Source organism: Nilaparvata lugens, chromosome X (genome assembly GCF_014356525.2).
Source record: "Nilaparvata lugens isolate BPH chromosome X, ASM1435652v1, whole genome shotgun sequence".
In the NCBI taxonomy this organism is placed as follows: domain Eukaryota; kingdom Metazoa; phylum Arthropoda; class Insecta; order Hemiptera; family Delphacidae; genus Nilaparvata; species Nilaparvata lugens.
In genome coordinates, this window is record NC_052518.1 from 58,160,169 (window position 1) to 58,167,243 (window position 7,075).

Sequence of the window (7,075 nt, forward strand, 5' to 3'; positions counted from 1 at the left end):
GCGGTTTGGCCAATGTAAAGTTTGTTGGCATATAAGATGTAGGAAAGCCCAACAATAGTAGCTATTGGCCCTACTTCAGTTATCATTGGCAATTCCAACAATTGATAAAATTGACAAGTAATACTAGAGACTTGTTTTAAATAAACCATCCTTGATGTAAATTTGGATACTGAATCTCTAACACAATTAAATTTCAAGTTATTTGATCTCATGATGGGAAATCCAACAATTGGAACCCAATTGAAACCACAGTTGAATTCCCCAACCCAGAGCTTGAATTCTGATTAATCAGCATTAAGTAATAAAGATGTAATAAATAAATTAGTAAATCAGCTTTGATTAATAAAGTTCTTTAATAATTGAAATATTTAAAATGATAATTGGAAAATAATATTAGTGGTTGGGCTAGCCAACCAAAGTGACATGCCGGCCTACTATAATAATGTAATAAAACAGATTGTAGGCCGGCATGTCACTTTGGTTGGCTAACCCAACAATACTTTTTTCACTTTTTTTCAATTATCATTTTGATAGTCATTAAAGAACTTGAAAACAAATCAAAAGTTCAAAAGGAGTTTTTTTATAAACCAATAATTAATGGGTGAAAATGCAGAGGCAAAATATATAGAACTTGTATTTTCATGAAATTTGAAAAAATTATATTATTATTTTGTAATTCTACTTAAAATATACCTTATCCTAGAAAATCATTGAATTAAAATCATAAAAAATAGCCAAGATATTGCATTTTTAAGTTGAAAACATGCTTCATTCATTAGAAGTCTATCTTTCATTGAAGTTATCAGCTTGCTGGAACCCAGGTAGCACAGAAACGTTGAAATAACGTTAGAAACACGTAATACCTTAACGTTGAAAAGACGTTTAAATTCAACGTTGAAAACACGAGAAAATGTCCGCCGTTTCCACGTTATTTTCAACGTTGAATAATAGTTGAAAAAACATTGTAACAACCATTATTTTCAACTATAAATAGACGTTGAAAGCACGTCGTGACAACCATTATTTTCAACCATAAATAGACGTTGAAAGCACGTTGTGACAACCATTATTTTCAACTATAAATAGACGTTGAATTAGCCATACTTTTGAACCGGTACCTTATCAATTACATGGTAATATTTCTAAAATCATTTGAAAAGAGATGAAAATACGAAATCATATTTCCATTTATTTACATATGATTTCATGTAACAGAAATATTACCCTGCAATGCGGTACATTGGTAAGTTGACATTAAAAACACACAATAAAAACCATATTCATCTCTTTTCTGTATAGGGCTACTTTTTATAGAAATAGAAAGGAAAATAAAAATCTCAGTATCCTTTTTGAATTATTTAATCACTATTATTAATCATTATTTAAATGATTCAAAAAGGATACTGAGATTTTTATTTTTCTTTCTATTTCCATATTACTTCAATTTTGATCCACAAAAATAGTATGATGAAAGGTTGTTTAAAGAACTAAGATGGTTACAACCAAATTACCATGGTAATTTAATATACTCTGCCAAGCTCAAAAACATTTTATGTCTGTAAGAAACATAAATTAAAACTATTATTTCAAGAATTTAGCAGTTGTTTAAAAATCTTGAATTTTTAGTATGATAATTTTATCTGTGGCGAGCAAAAAAAGCTCAATTCTTTCTAGGAAATAATATATATCTAAATTTTTACTTGACATTTATGCCAGGTTTAAACTATGCCAATTGGCAAAACAATAATAATTGTCAATTAGTTTTTATTTAGCTATGCCTAGATGATGGTTCTAGAATTAAAAGATTCAATTGATACTTTACACCAGCTATAAATTTCAGAAGACAATATTATTGTCTTGTCAATTGGCATCGTATAAACCCGCCTACATTTTAGTTTTCAGGTATGATGATAGTTTGTGATTTATGCAATAGAGAAACAAATATTTTATTACAGTGTTTCAATAGAAAGGGACTTTCAAAATAACTTTCCACTTTCATTTCATAATACTTTTTAATTACCGACGAAATTAGATTGTTTTTTCTCCACTGAAAATACTCTGCCGCATATTTTAGCCAATCCTTAATAGCGTCTTCAATTTTGGTCTCAATGCCCACAGTCGACCCACATGATTTTTTGATAGAATCTGAAACATAAGGTAATATAAATTTTAATAAAAAATTCTATAATATGAAGGCAGATGAAATTTTGCCACTACATAGGAGTTATTATTTGATACAGATGTTGCATGGTTAAAAGGGAATTGCTTTTAACAACAAGTACAGAAATTTTTCTCAAGTGCACATCTAATAATGTTATACATTTGATATTTTGTTACACACATTGATATTTTGAATCACAAGGCGAGGTGATGATTGTTTTTTAGATAAAAATAGTCCATTACTATACAATAGTCAGACGAGAAAGTCACACAAGCTGTTCGTTCAAACATTCAAAAGAACTAAGAATAAAGTAAGAATATTGGGTTTCCAAATTTTGTAGCATAGACGAATTTTAACTTGAAATACTCCTCTTTCATTAGGCCTATAGAAGTAAACAAATAGGGCTCTATATAAAAACGGTAGAAAATTTATTTTTTAATTTATGAGTAAAATTTAATTGTTACTGTAGGTACATACTTAGTTTTATGAAAAAAACAGTTGTATCCCGATATTTCAACCATTTTTTATTGGCCTACTAAATTTTGTAAACCTAGACCAAAAGTTTAAAATCACAATGAAATTAATCAAAAATATCCTTGACATATATGGGTTGTAAACATGCATAAATTAATTGAAAATTTAATTTTAAAATGAACAAGTTTAAGCTAAATTTCATCACCATGGAATGACGATATTTGGAAAATGTTAATATTTATGAGCTGAACTCCGGACACCCGTTTTCAATTTCTTGGATCACCGAGTTAATTACTGAACTTGTTAAAAGCAATCACTTTGATGTTAAGTGATTTATATTATATTAAGTTCAGTGTTATTATATTAAGTTCGATGGAATTTCTCAACACAAGCAGTCCTGTGACAAAAACAATACATAGATAGCATAATGAAAATATTTGTGCAGGAATCAAAGTAATAGTAATTTATTTGGAAGTTAAGTAGTAGGCTACATGTAAAATACTTAAAACCAAGCTTATTGTATTATATTAATTTTTAATAATTATATTAAATTAGAGCCCTCTAATTTAAAACATAATATAACTTACCTAACCCTAACCTCAAATGTAAACATAATTATGTTCAACACACAATATTTGTTTTGAAGTTTAGACAATAAATCACCAAACAATCTCATCTTTTAAATAAGAATAATAAATTAAATAAACTTACCAAGTCAAAGTGGAATAGGTAGACTCTTCTAAAAGAGTTCACAGCTTTCATCAACGTGATGAGAATTCAAACATGAAATGGCGTTGATCAGTCGATCGTTGTTGATAGATCCGTTTTTGTGTAAGGACTACTGTAGCGCTGTGAGTGGTGGAATTGGAAGCTCGTTTTCAACGTGTTTTCAACGATAGATCAACCGTTGAAAACAACGTTGCATTTAAAACGTTGAAAAATTCAACCGCTAACGGTTATTCAACCTCAACAACCAAATTTCAACGTTGGAAACACGTAGGTGTGCTACCTGGGAAGCTTCCACATTTTGATTTTTCTATTTTCAATCATATTTTGTTAAACATGAACTTTAAATACACTTCAAAAACAATATTTTCTAATGTGGAATCATAGGAATATGTAGTTACTCTATTAATTTTAGCATTTTAATATGAAAAAGTATCAAAGAAATATAAGCTTTTGTACTTGAAAATTCGTGGTATTAGTGGATTAGAGTAGCAAACTTATTGAAAGATAAATATTGATACTGTATCAGATGAATTGTTCAACAAGACAGAATCGATAGTTTGAAACTGATACTATTGATGATAATCAGAAGCCAGTTGCATAATAAATACTATGGAAATTTGTATCATTGATTATCAATGGATTATCATATATTATATATATAATGATATCATATAATGTATATCAATATTATCATATTCATCATCAGGCTTATTTAAATAGCTCAACTCATTGGAATGATAATAATTTATGCAATATTATCAGAACAGAAATTAATTTAATACACAGAGAAGAGGACAGAGAACTCATCTAATGTTGCGCTTAATGGGTGACCAGCAGTGTAGAGTGGGTGTGGAGGGGGGTAAAATGGGTGACTAACAGTTAGTTCTTCAACTCGCTACGAGAGATCATCAGTACCATCGACAGGCCTTCCCCACTAATTCAGAAATCCCCCTCCAACAGTTGTAGTACTCTGTCACCTACTCCCCTTGCTCCACTATTGTCATTCCACATCCACATTCAACAAAATAAAAACAAGTCACGATTGGCAACTATCCAATATTACTAGTAGATGATCGGCTTGCTCTGCTCTGCTCTGCTGTCTTTTCAATTCTATGAAGCGCATACACGCACACATGCACACACCATACAGTGAATCACACACTAGTACAGTAACTTCTCAGAGAGGAGAAAGGAAAATATATTTTCTGTGTGATACTACAGTACTCCATAATTTCCCTCTCAGTATTATCTCATGCTGCTGATATTAACATAAAAGCTGTTGTTCCTTTTCCAATATAATTCATAATAAGTTTGGAATTATTTTATTTCTATGAATGCATAAATAAATAAATGAGTCAATTCTATTACACATTGGCAAATAATCTGATAATGAGATCCTTCCAGATTAATTTTTATCAATGATCAAATTGAGGCTCCATCAATTATTGTTATACTTTTTTTCAATTCAAAGTGAAACTTCAAATCAAATAATTTATTATTAAATCACCATACCATCTATTCATATGATTAGTCCATTAATAAAAATTAAAGTCAAATAAAATTATTCTTTATATCTTCTGGATTAATATTGTAACTTACTGGAAACTGGGTATACAGAAAAAAATATTTCATGCTTTTTTCTATTTGACTACTTGCTAGACAGCCATATTTATTTCTGAGTACAAAATTCATAAACTCAAATAATGAATAGATCACGAAGAAAACAGAAACCTCCATAATTTATTTCCTTTCAATAATATATTTTATAGAAAAGAAATATAAAGTAATAAATTTGTTGACAGTGTGTGACATAATATATCCCAGAATGACAATTCAATTTAATCCAATGGAATTGATGAATGCAAATTATATAAAAATCTGCATAATAAATAATTTACACATTCTATGAAACTTATTTAGTAATAGGCTATATCAAATAATAAATAGTCTATTATTATTGCAACTACTATAACCCACTATTAGCTATCACTATATGAAAAATTACTAATAACTACTGATACTATTCTAGCATATTATGATAATATACGGTTAAAAGAATTTATCTTTTTTCTATCTGTATGAACTTGTGACCCCCATGGTTCAGAGAACTCGCTCAAGAACTGTTTTGCATTGTAATCTTTGAAACCCTCAACTTTTGATTATACAGAGTTTATGAAAATTACTAAAGCTGCTAAATATTTCTCTTACAATAATAATTTGACAGCAGTTTCCATTGGGAATGTTATTTGAAATGAAAAATTACTCTAAAAATATTACTCTGTTGCTTCAACATCTTTGACACTCAAAGATTTTTTTAAATATTTGATACATGATTTCGATACATAGTTCCAAGAGAAAATAAATAGCCAAAACCGCAAATTGATAATTATATCAACCCATATCATTTTGTTGATATAAAAGTTGTAAAGTATAATGAACCAGCTAAAATCATATTATGTCAGTGTGTGTGATTGCTCCCAAATCAACGTTAGTAGACAGTCTACTAACTTTGCTCCCAAATAACCTCAGATGATGTTACGAATGAATGAATGGAAAAACTGTAGTAATTGCATGCAAAGAATTCTTCAGCTGACCAAATGATAGATCATAACAATTTTTTTCTAATGCACTTTCAATGTTATTTTTATATCCTGAAAAAGGACAAAAGAGTGAGTCAATTTGTTGTCCAACAAACTTGACCTGTAAAAGGGTTCGGAGAATACGTGTTCATAATTTGAGAAGATCGATCAATTATTTCTAAAGTTATTGTAGAACATACAAACAGACGGACAACGACTTTGTCCTTCAGTAAGTCAAAAGTTAAAACTCACGCTAGTTCAATAATTATTCTATACAAAACCACTATAAATGAACAAAATATATTTACCAAGCTTAATTTATCATGAATACCAATAGAATATATGAGCCCAAAGTTAAACAATAATATTCAACATTCCATAATAACATCTATATTCACAACCAGAATAGAAAATACTTCGAGATTCATCAGTCCTCGAATGTTACGAAAAGCAATACTATGAAAATGAAAATACAGTCGAACCTCTGTATAACGAAGTCGATTATCCCGAGAAAAAATTCGCTGCTGAGAGGTATTCGTTATTGAGAGGTTCGGATCTTCCCGTACGCTCTTTCTTTTCGGCTTGTCAAGGTAGTTGGAAATCATATATCATGAGTCAAGTTCCTAAGAGAAATGGGAAATTTTTTGTTGAGTGTACACTGTACTTCAACCCATATTCCATACACAGAATAACGACAATTTATTTATTCAATGCTGCATTTCTTATGAAATAATACAGATATAAAATCAAAATCTAGTCAAGGATGTGAGGAATTTCCTCCTCTTCTCACTCCAATCAACAATACTTTCGATTTCAATACCATTAGAAAGTTACAACCGATTGAAAAAGTGACGATTGAAGTTTTACCATTTTTTCGCAATTCCACTGTTAATCAAGAGTCTCTTAAACGAGGATCATACATCATAGAAACTCATGATTGGTTCTAAATTTTATTCTATAGGAGCTCAGTTACCATAAATATTTATCTTCAACTACTGTTTTCCATCTTAGAAATACCGAGATCATGAATATGAGGAGAATATCTTCAATCTCTTGATATTTTCAAGTGATTGAATCGTACCGTGCGTCCAAGTGAACTATGAATAAAAATGATAAAATCAACAGCATTTTT

The 7,075-nt window shown here is 29.6% G+C and overlaps 1 long non-coding RNA gene across 1 annotated transcript; it reads right to left on the bottom strand.

Annotated features, from left to right (window-relative positions):
- Positions 1-1,993: 1,993 nt before the first annotated feature.
- LOC120355073 lies at positions 1,994-3,654 on the bottom strand. Its single transcript, XR_005573413.1, has 2 exons — positions 3,347-3,654; positions 1,994-2,145 (listed from the first exon to the last, which is right to left on the bottom strand). It is a non-coding gene; the product is annotated as an uncharacterized LOC120355073 (long non-coding RNA).
- Between the last annotated feature and the right edge of the window lie 3,421 nt (positions 3,655-7,075).